This window comes from Paramisgurnus dabryanus, chromosome 7, assembly GCF_030506205.2.
Source record: "Paramisgurnus dabryanus chromosome 7, PD_genome_1.1, whole genome shotgun sequence".
NCBI lineage: Eukaryota > Metazoa > Chordata > Actinopteri > Cypriniformes > Cobitidae > Paramisgurnus > Paramisgurnus dabryanus.
This window is the reverse complement of record NC_133343.1, coordinates 10874811-10891894: the sequence shown is the minus strand read 5'-3', so window position 1 is coordinate 10891894 and position 17084 is coordinate 10874811.

The following is a 17084-nucleotide window of genomic DNA, read 5'->3' as shown; positions in this document are numbered from 1 at the left end:
AAGTGGAATATTGCTGCAATAATGTTTTTTGTGTGTGTGCGTAACTGACCATTGCATTTATACAAAATGTAATATGCATCATTATGAAAACAGCTATAATTTTGATTGTCAAAATGTTACTGTGTATAATGTTTTGCTGATTGTGAGTTTGACCTCTATCTATTCCCAGGGTTGTGCAACCATGGGAGACATAGCACAACCTTGTATACACACTCACTGAATGCAAACATGCTGTCTGTCAAGATCTGATATGCTGAAGTTTAGAAATAACAGACAGCTAAATTATGTTATTACTGTATTACAGCTTTTCGGTATGACCTGGCTAAGCAAGAAATAAATTCATGCAATGACACTGACCCATAGGGTTGTTATGTATTATTTCAATAGTTTATTGTTATAGGCAAACAATCAAGAATTATGAAATAAAAGTATTAAATACCCCTTTGCAAAACAGAAACAACGAAAGGGAGAAACTTTTTAATAATTTGTTCATTTTATAAATTTAGCACAAATAAACAAAACAAAAATTGACCATTTAGTTTTTGCGAACCCCACTTAAAAATCTTGAACCATTTTGGGTTTGAAGCATACAGAAAATTACAGTAATCCAGGTAGGATAAAATGCAACAATCTGTGACTCTTTCTTTCAGTCTTTAAAGGATAGAAAAGACTTTACTCTAAATAGAAGTTTAAGATGAAAAAAGCTTGTGTTTAAGTATTTAATCAGCAGAGGGCAGCAAATTTGCACAAAATCAGTTCTGCTGGTCTGTACACACCACTGAAAACATAGTTATCTATTTTGTCAATAGATCCTCCTTAAAATTTATAAACTTCACATTTAGGGGAAAAATCCCATTCTAAAAGTCAAAGTTTTTAAGACTTGCTGTTATTACACCATAATTTTTATTTTTGAATAATTCTAACAACAACCTAAACAAAGCTCCTGCAGCGTCCACATGCTTCAAACATAAACCTATATATAAATTATCAATATTGGGAACGTACGTACCAATATTCAGATCTTACTATTTGAAATCATCTTTAATAAGCATTGTCATGAACTGTTTATTTCTGCTGTTTTGCCTGAATGCCAGGGTACGGTGACTGCCTTAAGGGCGATTTATAGTCGTGCGTAGGTCCTACGGTCCAAACCTCGTTTGTGGTTTAACTTGCTTAGCTTCTTCTTCTGTGACAACTTCTGCTGCTACTGTGGTTACACGCGTGATTACTGCCAAACAGCGGTTTCGCATGTCTTTGCACGTCGACGTGGACGGCGACGCACAAGTATAAATGAAAACCGACGCGGAACCTACGCCGTCGCTGCTACGCCGTAGGCTATCCGTAGCCTGTGCGTAGCTCTGCGTAGCCTGACGCGCACCTCACAAAATTTCTAATAGCGCGTCGGCTCTAAGCGGACCGTAAGCGCTGTGATTGGTCCACCAGAACCCCTCCCGTCAGGTAAAAAAAAACTGCGTCATAGGTATTTCCGTTTGAGACGGTGAAAACAAAGATGAGCCAAGTTGAGGAGTGATTTAACTCAAACTGCAACATACGTCGCTGTTTATTTACTTCCATCATTGCTGGTCTTCTCAAATTATACACAACAAGTTGCTATTTTGTCTTCGTTTGTGGGTTAACTTGCTTAGCTTCTTCTTCTGTGACGACTTCTGCTGCTACTGTGGTTACATGCGTGATTACTGCCAACCAGTGGTTTCGCGTGTGTTTGCACGTCGACGCGGACACGACGCACAAGTATAAATGAAAACCGACGCGGAACCTACGCCGTCGCTGCTACGCCGTAGGACCTACGCACGACTATAAATCGCCCTTTACGCTTCAATCTGCAGACCCTGCTCCTAAACCGTACCCCAGTACGACTGTCCCCCCTCCTCACTCCCCTGCTCGTCTGTACTCTTTACACTTTATGATCCATACCAGAGTATGCTTACATCATTAAAAGATGTGATTGTTTTGAAGAAAACTGGAAAATATGCGCAAAGGAGTTCATCTTTATTTTGGCTTATGTGTGTTTAACATCATATGCGCTACACAGCTCGTTTGGCATTTAATATGACATTAAATACATTTTTAAAAATCAAGAAGCTTGTGTTTTACAGTAACAGCTGATGTTTCGCATTCCAGCTCGCATGCCCCACCCCTGAATCAAAGCTAAACGTAAAACCAGGGGTGTAAAAAGTATTCAAAAATTATACTTACAGTTTTTACTCAGTCGCTTTGGAGCATTTCTTAAATTATTCTTAAAATTTGCAGAATAATGAGTGCATTTCCCAGAACAATTTGTACAAACTGCACAACATCATGGATGTCCTGCAAAAGCCTGTACACTCTAAAAATGACTAGGTTATTTTTGACCCATAATGGGTAAATATTGGACAGAACACGTGCTGGGTTAAAAATGGACAAAATGCTGGGTTATTTTAACCCAACTGCTGGGTTATTATTCCCCATGGTTGTATAACCACAACCTAACATTGGGTAATTTTTAACCCAGCACGGGGTAATTTTTAACCCGTGTTCTGTCCAATATTTTTAATGGGTCAAAAATAACCCAGCCATTGGAGTGTAACTTTTTTTTAAATCCTTCATCTCTTAAAAGTAAATTTTTATGTCAGTGAACATGTCAGTCCCATTAAAATGTGTCATAAAAAATATTTAGCCATGTTGTCAATATACCAATATACACAATTAGTATTTCCTGATGTAAACTGTGGATAAATTCATTTTTAAAAAAATTCTGTAAACAAATTACACACATTGTGATTTTGATAAAATCATATTTCACAGTATAAATCACAGTATAAATAAAAAATGACACAATTAGAAAGGCACACTGTTAGAAATGTCAAAATTTCAAGATACACTTGACAGCAATTTATCAATTCAGTTCCCATTAAATGGAAACCATGCTTATGTAGCAGACTCGCTTTTTCCTCTCGAGAACACAAGCCAAGGACAACAGAATGGGATCTCTTCTTTTTATTTTCTGCAAAATATGGGCACTTCATTAAATTAACACGATGCACGTAGTCTCTCCCGCTCACCACAATATTACTGGGGAGAGATGCAAGAGAGCATGAACAGGTCTGACCTCAGCAGCATCACACAGTGCTCTGAGGCAAAAGGTATATGTTTTTTTACATCACTATAATTATGACATTATGGGGAAATAAATTAAAAACATATGATAATCAATATAACACCAAATGATATAACAACAACGGTGTATAAACAAATCATGTTACAACCCTTCAATAAAGATTTTTTTCCATAAAGAATCAGTTGTGTGTTCTTTTGTAGTAATATGCACTATATCTTTATACATGAAAATGAAAAAGTTTATGAATTATTGTATCAACACATTGCAATCACGTAATTACAATCAATGTTTCTAAACAACACACAATGTATACACTATAAACCAAATATTGTTTTCAATTAATCATTGTAATCATTTACTGGGTTTTATACATTTTAAATGAGTAAAAGTAATGCATCAATCTGTAAATAGTTATCATTTTAAATCAATTTTATATGAAAAAGATCCCTTTTTTATATTTTATGAACTGCATACCTGCAAAATATGGGCACTTCATTAAATTAACACGATGCACGTAGTCTCTCCCGCTCACCACTAGGGGTACACAACACCAGCTTGTTAGCAACACGTGCGTCACACAAAGTCCCATATAACTCATATAAAACATACAATCCATCAAAGTTTAAACATAACACATACAGATTGTATTGCTTTAACAATTTCATGAACTGTTTTTAACAAATTACACTTAAAACATACCAATATTACTGGGGAGAGATGCAAGAGAGCATGAACAGGTCTGACCTCAGCAGCATCACACAGTGCTCTGAGGCAAAACAGTAGAGTTGTGACGTTCGCGAACGAACCGATTCTTTTGAACGGCTCATTAACATGAACGATGGGAGCCGAGTCGCGGCTGGAGGGGAGCCGTTCTTTCTGTCGTTCTTTTTTCCTATGCGTGTTTCACACAGATGCACACAAATTAGCCCCTCCGCGAGACAGAACAGTTATAGGGGGAGGGGTGCACATGATGATAGTTGTGCACGCATCGTTCACGTGAGAACTCCAGTGGGAAAAAAAACGTTGTGCCCCAGATGTCCTATTTGCAAAGTTTACCGTAATAATAGTATTAATAGTGGACTGTATGTAGACATTTATTTCCATTTTATTTATTCTAATTTGTGGAAGAGTTTGTAGTAAAAGCTGTTTTGCGCAGAAATTCATTGCAGCCGGATTTTTTTTTAATGTTTATTTGTGAGTAGGTATTGTATGAATAACATAAGTCAACGTAGCTTTACACATACAGACATTTTGTACTAAAGGTAAATCCAAAACAGTGATGTCACTGTCTAAGCAGAGGGATTTTGTGCAACCCTATGGAATATAGTCCACACATGACAAATGAGGTTAAAATCAATATTTCAGAATAATTTAAACTCAGATATTGGTGTGTGATATCTGAACTTAATTATTAGACTACAAATCTCACCTCATCATTCCTCCTAGTGATTATTTCCAGGATAAACTGAGATGCCCCTAAGCTGGCTTCTTAAAACTGACTAAATATTTTAAAGAGCCAAAAGAGCCGTTCTTTTGAACGGCTCTTTGAAAGGAACGGATCGCCAAGATCCGGATCCCCTCAAAGAGCCATAAATCCCATCACTACAAAACAGCTCTCTCGCTCAACAGCGCCACCGTGTGCGTCACCAATAAGTGCCCCAATGACAACAAATACTTCAGATCTAGTTCCCATACAGTTTTTTTCAAGTATGAACATAAATGCATACAAAATACAAAGAGAAATAAATTATAATATAAAGGAACTGCATATGGGAAGTTTTGAGAAGTTCACAACAAAAATGTGAATGATGAAATAGAAAAATAAAAGAATTATAAAGAAATTAGAGAACTGTTTTGTAGCCAGTTACATTCTCCCCCCTGAACTTCACAAAATTCATCCAGCACATGTAACTCAATAATAGGGAGAAAGTTCTTTTCAAAACATTTGATCAGCAACATATATGTTACCCACTTGACTGGGAAGTGACAAAGGAAAGCTGGCCAGGCCCTCTAATGTCTACTCGCTAAAGGAAGTGCCGTACACACTGCCTCAATTTAAACAAAATCTACTAGATTTTCCCTTTCTTCAGTATCCCCATTGAGTCATATAGGAGCTAATTAAGGAGGGTTAATTGTTCTGAAATAAGATATTCATGGTCTCGAAAGGCTAAAGAATGGGCTGCGCAGAACAACGTTTTGGGTCATGTTCTGGATCAGTCTGTTTACTGGCTTCACTATTCTGCCAACCCTTGTTTTAACTTGGTGAGTTATTTCGAAGGTAGGTTGATCAACATCCTTGCGACCCCTTTCTGATTCTGTCGGGTCATTTTCATTGTTTCCACTCACTATAGCGCTCAAATCATTATTTTCTGGCTCAGATGTCTGATCAATGTCCTCTGTGCCACAGTTACCTTCTGATTCAGCCACGACTTGCCTAAATCCTGTTTCAACATTGGAGTCTTCGACATCCTCTCTATTCGATGGGCTCAGTGGGCAGGTTGATATGAGGGCTGCATCATTAACTTCATTAACATGGTCAGAACCCTCTGAATCTATTGAGGAAATGTCACTTGTGGAACCTTCACAGTCCCCATAATCAAGTTCCGCATTATCAAAAACTGGCTCTGAACATTCATCGTTCTCCTCAATGGGCAGGAAGCTGGCCTGTAATAGCAAATTCCTGTGGACCACTTTCTCCTGTCCAGTCCGAATATTCCTTATGCGGTAAGTATGGCACCTGGTATCCACTGACAACACCACATATGGGGTCGACTCCCACTTATCAGCCAGCTTTCGACGTCCGCGTTCACCTTTGTTGGCGATCAGCACATGGTCTCCCTCCTCAATATCTCGACCTTTTATCCTCTTGTTGTATTGCGCTGCTTGCCGCTGTTGACTGGCAGCAGTGTTGGCCTGAGCAAGCAACATTGCCTCCCGAAGATCATTTTTCATCTTTTTTACATACTGGTCGTAATCAGTGATGTTGTTGTCCTGACTCACACTTTGGAACATTATGTCCACTGGCAATCTAGGAATCCTCCCATACATGAGATAGAAAGGGGCAAATCCAGTTGACTCATGGGCTGTGCAATTGTAAGCAAATGTCAAGGTTTGCAACATTTGTGGCCAGTTCTGTTTAGCTCTTGGAGGCAAGGCTCTTATCATATTCCCGAGGGTACGGTTGAACCTTTCAACCTGGCCGTTCCCCATAGGATGATAGGCCGTGGTCCTTGACTTTTTCACCCCAGCAATCTGTAGTAGCTCATGGATCAATTGACTTTCAAAATTTGCCCCTTGGTCGGAATGGATCCTCTGAGGAAAGCCGTAAACACAGAAAATCCTGTCCCATAACTGGCGCGCGACTTGGGCTGCGGATTGGTTCTTACATGGGAAAGCATAAGCCATCTTCGTAAAGTGGTCAGTCGCCACCAACACATCAATGCTTTTGCCAGATGAATCTTCGGCCGACCAGAAGTCTATACAAATCATTTCCAACGGTTGAGTGGTGCGGATAGATTCTAATGGAGCCCTTCCTTCCGGCTCGGGAGTCTTACTGACCACGCAACGTTTGCAACATCTCACATAGTCACGAATGTCTCTTTCCATGGTGACCCACGAGAAACGCTGCCGTGCAAGAGACAACGTTCGGCCTTGGCCTTGATGACCAGCTTCGTCATGGATACCGCACAAGACTTTACTGACCAATGAATCAGGGACTATGAACTTGTACTGTGTGGACTTAGTCAGTGGATCTTTACAAACCCTGTATAGTATGCCATCCAGCATTCTCAATTTCTCCCACTGCTTTAGCATTCTCACAGCTTTGAGCGGCTCTTTTGACCTTTCCCGTCGTGATGGTCTTCTGCCTCGTAGAACATAAAAAAGAACCCTTGACAGGATATGATCACCTTCCTGCTTTTCTTGGAGCTCTCTAAGGGGGAAAACTGAGAGAGTGTCTTTCCCTGGCAACACTGCTTGTTGGACATCCTGAGCAAGCCAAGACACAACTCTCTCCTTTGTTCCCGTATCCCACTCAGTATGGGCTTCAAGTATGGCAGTAACCTGCTCGGAGGACAAGGAACATATCACTGATGGATGGCTTACACACTGGCTGTTCGCACTGAGCCTAAAGGCGTCCTGAACCATCCCCTCTTTGATCTGTTCAGATTGTTCGAGGAGAAGTTTGTAGGGCTCTGCTACCAACCTCTGGCTTACACGACTGGGAATGAATGGTCGTCGGCTTAAAGCATCGGCAACTACATTTTTGGTACCGGGTATGTACTGGATATTGAAATTGTACGGAGCTAGCTTAGCCACCCATCTCTGCTCACACGCATCTAATTTTGGTTTTGTCAGAATGTAAGTTAGAGGATTATTGTCTGTCCAAATTGTGAAGGGATGCCCCTTTAACCAGTGGCTAAATTTGTCACAGACAGCCCACTTGAGGGCGAGAAACTCTAGGCGATGGGCAGGGTAGTTGGATTGAGCACGAGTGAGGGCTTTGCTAGCGAAGGCAACTGGCCGAGCCTTGGTCTCTCCTTCAGAGACTTGTGATAGGACAGCTCCCAAGCCATCAAGCGATGCGTCTGTACAAAGGATGAACGGCTGGCTGAAATCAGGATGAGCCAATACTACGGAGGTTAAAAGTGCTGACTTTAGTCGTTCGAAGGACACAACACATTCTTTGGTCCAATCCTTTGGACTAAGCTTCCTGAAGACTGCACTACCTCTCGAACAGCCCTTGGTACCCTTGGTTGCTGCGGTCAATGTGAAAAGAGGCTTAGCGATGCTGGAGCAGTTTGGGATAAACCGTTGGTAATACATTACCATGCCCAAAAAGGATTTAATCTTTCTTGGAGAGGGTGAGACTCCATCATCCATCATTAGATCCTTCTCAGTGATGGCGCTGATTGCCGCAACTTTATCAGGGTCAGTCGCCACTCCATGTTCATCCACAATGTGGCCAAGAAATCTGACACTCCTTCTGAGCAGGTGGCATTTTTTGGGGGCTAGTTTAAGCCCGTGAACGCTCAGTCTGTCAAGAACCATCTCTAACCTCTTTAAAGCCTCTTCTTCATTGGGAGCTACAACCAGAAGGTCATCCAAATAGCACAGTAGGGTAAGGAAATTTTGGTCACCAAATATGTTCATCATAAGCCGCATAAAACTCGCTGGACTGTTGCATAATCCCTGAGGAAGACGGTTGAATTCAAATAACCCCATTGGGGTAGTAAATGCTGTGAGTTTCTTATCCTCTTCACACATGGGGATATTATAGAATCCAGATGTAAGATCCATTGCACTGAATATTGCGTTTCCTCCCAGGGCAGCAAGACAATCGGCTTGGTGAGGAAGAGGGTGGGCATCTTTAACGGTACGTGCATTGAGCCACCTGTAATCAACACAAACTCGCAGGTCTCCACTCTTCTTCCACACAAGTACTAGAGGAGATGCCCACTCACTGCTAGATTTGCAAATGATGTCCCTTTCTTCCATGTCTGACAGAACTTGCCGCAATTTCTGATACTGTCCTGGCGGAACACGTCGGTAAGGCAATCGAAAGGGTCGGCTGTCAGATAAGTGGATGCGGTGCACAAAATCATTCGCTTTTCCGCAGTCTAGCTTATGCTTTGAAAACACACTTTCATACTTCTGAATTAGTTTAAGTAACTGGCCCTTCCAAAATGAAGAGACTTCACAAGAATTGATGTCCAGATCGCCGAGCTCCATTTTCCTCAAGGCACTTTGGAATTCAGTGTCGATGGGTCCATCTTGTACGGTTTGGCTTTGAATCTTTATAGTCTCAAGAGGCTGCTCTGCTTCTATTTCCAGATCCTCTAGGGCCACACAAGGACACACATCAGCTACCTTAGAGTTCCTTTTCAGAGTTATGGGCTTCTCGTATGGGTTTAACATCCTAACTGGTACCCATCGATCAGCAGTCATTGAAGCCACTACGCGACCGACAATGATATCCTTCTTGTGAGTTGCCGATCTAGATGGTTCAATCAGTACTGCACTTCCCGCTGAAACTAGGGTCTTGGGGGGCAGTCTGGCCCACACTAGATGTTCCTGTCTGGGCAGCAGTGTGATGGCCTGTGCCAGTCTAGCGGTCCCTATGGTATCAGGCATCTCATCTCCTTTCCATCTATTGATACCGGACAACATATTGAGGAACTGTTCAAATACAGGCTCTCTGGTTGATTCAGGCCTATTTACAATGCGCCAGTAGTCTGGATTTTGCTTAAGACGGCTTAAGACGTATTTGATGACATTGGTGCCCAATATTAGTTGGTCTCGCTGCCCTGGTACGACTAACGTGGGCACGCTGACTTCATAGTCGTACACTCTCAATTTCAGCTGATATGCACATTTTGGGGCAACTTGAACTCCTCCACATCCAACCAGCATAACATTGGGCTGCATCCCACATAGATCCAAGGTAACGCCAGCGCTCTGTAAAACATGCTCTACTTCCTCATTGATGGTACAAGCCATCGAACCACTGTCCAGTAAGGCCTGCAGGGTAACTTTGTCATTGACTAGAACGTCTGTGTAGAAGAGGCTGTCTGCTTGCTCTAACTTTGTTACATTCTGAAACAACACCATATTACCTGACATTAACTTAACATTTGACTTGTATGTGTTTAAAGCATCTTCATCTTGGAGGGTTTCAATTTCCTCACCCACACTGTCCCCTCCTCTGTGTGGGTGCTTCAGTTTCCCTGACATGGGGAGGGGTTCTCGAGCTCGGAGGCTGTTCTGGGACATACTCTGCGCTGGTGACCGACTTCAAAGCAATTCAGGCATCTTTTTTCAGACATGCAGTGAGATCGTGTGGAATGATTTTTTTCACCACAGACTCTACATCGGAGTGGACGAGTCCAGGATGGCGTATGAGGGCCGCCTGGGTGGGTCGTTTGTGGTCCATTACGTTCAAGAACCCTCTCTAGCATATTAAGCACACGTTCTAGAGCACTTGTGTCATTACTGGTTGTTATTGTGGCTTCAGGTTTTACGTTCTGGGTGTTTGGGACGCATGCTGCAGCATTCATCGCTGTGTTTTCCCCTTGCTTGTCTACGTTACTGACGGCTGTAGTTGCTACCTGGAGGGTGTGAGTGAAATTACCAGCTTTTCTCGTACATAGTTCCCTTTGATATTCGTCTATGGCTTCTTGAACCTCTGCAGATGTCCATTTCATGATTGGTTTGTACCTGAACACTCTACATAGCTCAGCATCAGGACAGTTCCTAACAAACATCATAGCAACCTCATTTGAGATGTTTTTCATCCCATTTCCTTGCTTTTGCAGGTAGCTGTCAGCAGCCTCAGCTGCGTTATTGAGTCGGACCCAATAGTCGACTGGACTTTCATTGGCATACGGGCATGTAGCATAAAAGTCTGCCAGTGGGAGACAAGACTCTGGGCTTTCACTGAAATAACGTCTGAGCATTTTGTAAACAGTCTCAGGGGAAACAACTACATCAGGACAGGAGCTGCTCTTCAACCCTACTCTTACTATGCTTTTTGCCCTGCCCAGAAGATGGTTTAAGATCTCATTTACACGCTCTGTGTTTGGGCAGTCCCGTTTCTGTAAGTACACCTCCATTAACTCTATCCACTCATGTATAGTGTATTTATCTGTTCCATCTCCGCGGAACATAGGGGGTTCTCTGGCATCAGATCGAAGAATCAGGTTCATTTTGGATAGATCAAGGGTTGTGTTGTGCAAATCTGTTTTAATTGATTCAGGGAGAGTTTGGTTACAGGAGGCGGAAGGGGTTTTATCTGCTAGGAGTCGACCGAGAATGGAGTCACCAATTTGGCTGCCCAGCTCCTCTATGAGCTCTGCTAGATGTGAGTATGAACTCTCTTTATTAGGGGCAGGTGTGGAGGACAAAACACCAAAGGCAGCTCCCCCCTCTACTCTTGAAGGGCTTAGGCTAGCGCCACGCACTTGATCTCTCACCTTACATCTTACAGCACCATCTGGGCTAAGTACACCTCTACCCCTACCCATGACTGGTGTGAACATATTGCATTCACGACCTTCCATATTATTTGTCTTTGTAGAGCAGTAATGAAATTATTTGAATTAATATAGGTCAATACAAAATCAATAAGAACTGAATGTCACAATATAGATAAGACCTGAATATAAGCACCAGAATTCATTAACCAGCTTTGGCAGTCTGTAGTTGGTCCCTTTGTCTTGGCTTGATTCTTTACAGTTGATACCCGGTGATCGGCTGCGGCTGATCGGCTGGGATCCGGGTCACGGCACCAGTTTTATGTAGCAGACTCGCTTTTTCCTCTCGAGAACACAAGCCAAGGACAACAGAATGGGATCTCTTCTTTTTATTTTCTGCAAAATATGGGCACTTCATTAAATTAACACGATGCACGTAGTCTCTCCCGCTCACCACAATATTACTGGGGAGAGATGCAAGAGAGCATGAACAGGTCTGACCTCAGCAGCATCACACAGTGCTCTGAGGCAAAAGGTATATGTTTTTTTACATCACTATAATTATGACATTATGGGGAAATAAATTAAAAACATATGATAATCAATATAACACCAAATGATATAACAACAACGGTGTATAAACAAATCATGTTACAACCCTTCAATAAAGATTTTTTTCCATAAAGAATCAGTTGTGTGTTCTTTTGTAGTAATATGCACTATATCTTTATACTAGAGCCCGACCGATATGCGTTTTTTCGGGCCGATGCCGATACAGATATTAGGGAGTAAAAAAAAGACCGATAACGATATATCGGCCGATATTCTTTATGTGTATATTATAGTTCAGTATATACTACTATTATACTAAAGTACTGTACATAGAATACACTATATACTTTAACATAATATACTGTATATGAATAAATACAATGCAATGCAATGATCACTCACATATGTGGTGATCACTCACAAATGTGGTGATCCAACACTTATATTGATGTGACAAAGATATGTACTATAGGCAAGAAGTTAACAATAAACTTTATTATCCAAAATTAGTTGGATATCAGTGCACTAAACAGTAAACTTGACTTATTATAAATAACTTTAAAACACAAAGAGAACAAAATACATAAAACTTGCATCATTTGCAGTTTTGACGAGAATAGCGTTATAAAGAGAAACTTATGAAGTCATTGATTAATATTAGCTTTACAGTAAGTTGTGTTCTTCACAAATTAGTTAGCCACTCACAGTTACGAAGACAATGCTTGACGGAGCACATACTAATGTACGCTATGTTTAATGTTGTGCACAACGTTTTTATAACACAAACCCAGGGTTCCGTGCAAACTTTAGACTTTTATAAAAATAAAGCGTCTTCGCTCCGCCTCTTTTATTTAGCAAGGGTGTAGAGTTGCGCGAGCTTATTGAATCAATTGCTAACTAACAACACAAGCAGCAGTAATCTTATATAGTGATATATAAGTGCACGGCTGCGCGTAGTTTAAACGTGTCATTTCTCCGTCTCGCGTCATTTCTCCTGCTTGCGTTTTAACTCGCAAGTCGACAAAGAGACGGATTAAAAACACCAAATGTAAGCGGGAATGCGTCTCTCTTGTCCATTTATAATCCAATCGACCAAAGCGCGTCTTAATACCAGGTGTAAAAATGTTGTGAAGAAGACACTGCGTGACTGCTTCAATGCCACCTGAACTGAGAGACTGACTGAACTGAAGTGAAAGGGGTGGGGGATTGGCTGGTGTCACTACAGTGAGTGATCTGGGTCGCCATTAGCAACCAGTATGGCGCACTCTGCTGGACAAACAAGTACTTACATCTTTCAAATGCATTTAATGTGTTCTGTAACAAACGTTCATATCGGCGCATATCTGCGGCTTATACGCCGATACAGATATATCTGCGACATGCTCATATCGGCCGATAAAATCGGCAAAACGATAAATCGGTCGGGCTCTACTTTATACATGAAAATGAAAAAGTTTATGAATTATTGTATCAACACATTGCAATCACGTAATTACAATCAATGTTTCTAAACAACACACAATGTATACACTATAAACCAAATATTGTTTTCAATTAATCATTGTAATCATTTACTGGGTTTTATACATTTTAAATGAGTAAAAGTAATGCATCAATCTGTAAATAGTTATCATTTTAAATCAATTTTATATGAAAAAGATCCCTTTTTTATATTTTATGAACTGCATACCTGCAAAATATGGGCACTTCATTAAATTAACACGATGCACGTAGTCTCTCCCGCTCACCACTAGGGGTACACAACACCAGCTTGTTAGCAACACGTGCGTCACACAAAGTCCCATATAACTCATATAAAACATACAATCCATCAAAGTTTAAACATAACACATACAGATTGTATTGCTTTAACAATTTCATGAACTGTTTTTAACAAATTACACTTAAAACATACCAATATTACTGGGGAGAGATGCAAGAGAGCATGAACAGGTCTGACCTCAGCAGCATCACACAGTGCTCTGAGGCAAAACAGCTCTCTCGCTCAACAGCGCCACCGTGTGCGTCACCAATAAGTGCCCCAATGACAACAAATACTTCAGATCTAGTTCCCATACAGTTTTTTTCAAGTATGAACATAAATGCATACAAAATACAAAGAGAAATAAATTATAATATAAAGGAACTGCATATGGGAAGTTTTGAGAAGTTCACAACAAAAATGTGAATGATGAAATAGAAAAATAAAAGAATTATAAAGAAATTAGAGAACTGTTTTGTAGCCAGTTACATTTACAGTATCAGATTATGAAAAAATGTCAACAATTGTTTCAAGGTGTAGACTATTCAACAGAAACCAGCAGACAATTGTACATAAACATTTGCATGATTGTACCAAAGCATTTGCAATTTGTGCGAAACAATGAGAATATGCTTTTATGTTGTGCAGAACTGACTTGATGATGTGGAGGTTGAACAAAGTGTTTTGAAGAAAAATATCATTTCTGATCTGAGAAATCTCCAAAGCGACTGAGAAAAACTGTAACAAGCAGCCAGTGCTATGACGATGAAATTCGATTTATGTGATCATATTTTTTTGATCTAGTAGTAGTACTGGTAAGCACTCTAGCTGGTGCGTTTTGAACCAGCTGAAGCTTTTTTACTTGGTTTGCAGGACACCCACCCAGCAATGAGTTACAATAATAGTCAATAATAAGTATTTAAAATAGTCATGAAATGCATGAATAAGCTTCTTGGCATCTGAAAAGGAAAGCATGTGCCAAAGATTTGAAATATTTCTAAGATGGTAAAATGCTGTGGGACTGTTTAGAGCTATATGGTTCAATAATCAGTACCTCAGTATGTTATTAGAAATAAGCAGAAAGAAAATGTTGTCTTTGATATCGTTAACCTTGAAAACAAAATGGAATTTACAGAGGACAATAATAACTGGCTGGGGTCAGAAGAATATTTTGGTAATGTTTATGGCAGACATTTCCCAATTTCTTTCAGTTATTTATTTTTTTATTTAGGCTACACACCCATAACTCATGTTTGTTTCTCAAGTAGGTCTATCAGTTATCTTATACTAAATAAGAGGAAGTTATTGGTTTGATTTACAAGAACTGTTTGTCTTCAGATAAAACGAAATCATTACTGTCAAACAGAAAAGTGGTTTATCTTGTTCTACAGGGAACTGAGCTTGAATTTCACCCAACACTCCCAAATCTTTAAAAAGAAGTTATGGATGTAATGTCTGTCATTTAGACTGTCATGCAGATGTATAAGGCACATGCATATCTATCACTGATTCTTGAAACTTTGGCAAAAACATATCCCACTAAGAAAAGTGCTAATTATGTTGGAAATTAATAACATTTTCATGAAGAAAAAGAATCAATGTTATAATCAGGGGGTCCTTTGCACATATTTAAGGTTCTTTTATAGGTTTATTTTTATTTTTTATTAATTTAATGATTATATGCTGGCCCATTGCCTACAAAATCAGCTGTCCTTGGTTAAGAGATAATCATTTCAACTTGATTTAATAGCCAAAAGTAATAATTTAATTGAATAATATATTTACCACATGAAAGGGTACATTGTAAAACTACAAACAGTAAATAAAATAAACTCAACACTTAACAGTTTTTTTCAACGGAGTTTCAAAGGACTCTAAACGATCCCAAACGAGGCATAAGGGTCTTATCTAGCAAAACGATTGTCATTTTTGACAATAAAAATAACAAATATACACTTTTAAAGCACAACTTCTCGTTTAGATCCGGTCGTGATGCGCCAACGTGACCCCACGCAATACGTCATGACGTCAAGAGGTCACAGAGGACGAACGCGAAACTCCGCCCCAGTGTTTACAAGTGTGGAGAAAGAGGACCGTTCCTTCATTGTTGTATGTGGAATGACACTAATTAATGTCTTTGTGTCAGTGTATTGTTTACAATGGTCCGCAAATGTGCGTTTTATATATGTAACACGTGACCTCCCTACGTCACTACGCATTTAAGTTAGGTCGCGCTGGACCGGATCTAGACGAGAAGTTGTGCTTTAAAAGTGTATATTTGTTATTTTTATTGTCAAAAATGACAATCGTTTCGCTAGATAAGACCCTTATGCCTCGTTTGGGATCGTTTATAGTCCTTTGAAACTCCGTTGAAAAAAACTGTTAAGTGTTGAGTTAAGTGTTAGGTGTTGGTGTCTATTAAAGTCCATTAAAATGAGAAAAATCCTGCAATGTTTTCCTCAAAAAAAAAAAACATAATTTCTTCTCGACTGAACAAAGAAAGACATCAACATTTTGGATGACATGGTGGTGAGTAAATTATCTGGATTTTTCTTTTAAGAAAATTGAATATTCCTTTAAGACGCTATAAACATAAATCCTCTTTCAGGTAGATTTGCAACATTCCCAGTTGAATAAAATGTCTTCATTATTGCTCTGATTGTGGTAATAGATGTTTCTATGGTTTAACTATTTCCTTAAAGCCACTATATACTTTGTGTAACTAAATAATCTTTTGCTCCACATATTCATATTATTTTGCTCCATATTTATTCTCCTGTAAAGTCATGTACATGTGTGTAGTCACCCTGGTGTGCTAAGAAAATTTCTAAGGTGGGGCAATAATTATGGCCAGTGTGCATTACAGAAAAACATTTATTTCATAGTGAAACCCCCCCACACTTGTTGTCACTTGTTTTACTTCAATGAAACATTGTTTTTTGTATTTTTTTTAATTAAAGCTCAAAATGCACCTGTGACAAGCAAAACCAACTGCAAAAAGTCGGCTGGCTAATAATGGCACATTTACAGTAATGTCGATTAATGTGTGTGGTCTACGCAGTCCTGTGTTAACTAGAATACACCTTAAAGGGGTCATAGCATGGACCTTTTCCATGTTTAAGTGATATAACTGGGTCCCCAGTGCTTCTATCAACCTAGAAAATGTTAAAAATATCAACCCAGTAACTTTGTTTTGGTAAGCCATTTTCTGCAAGCATGAAAAATTAGGTCATTCAGATTTCGGCTGTTTTGTGAGGTAGGTAGCAAGGTGAATTCCAGTAACGCCCCTTAATCTGCACTATCCAACCACGGCACTGCCATGTAGTCCAGAGAGAAAGAGAGAAAAAAAATAATTGACAGCACTATTGAGTTTTTATTACAACAAACCACATCATTGTGATCAGTGTATGCACTTCATCTGCTTATTTGCATTTTAAAGGAAACACCCCAAAATGGCAACTTTTGCTCAGGCCTACAAAGTGGCAATTTTAACATGCTATAATTAATTATCTTGGGGTATTTTGAGCTAAAACTTTACATACGCACTCTGGGGACACCGACTATTTATTTTACATCTTGAAAAAATCTCATAATATGACCCCTTTAAGAATGTGCATGACAGTTTACATGACAGACATTGCATTCATCATTTCTTTGGGAGTGTTGGGTGAAAACCCAGGCT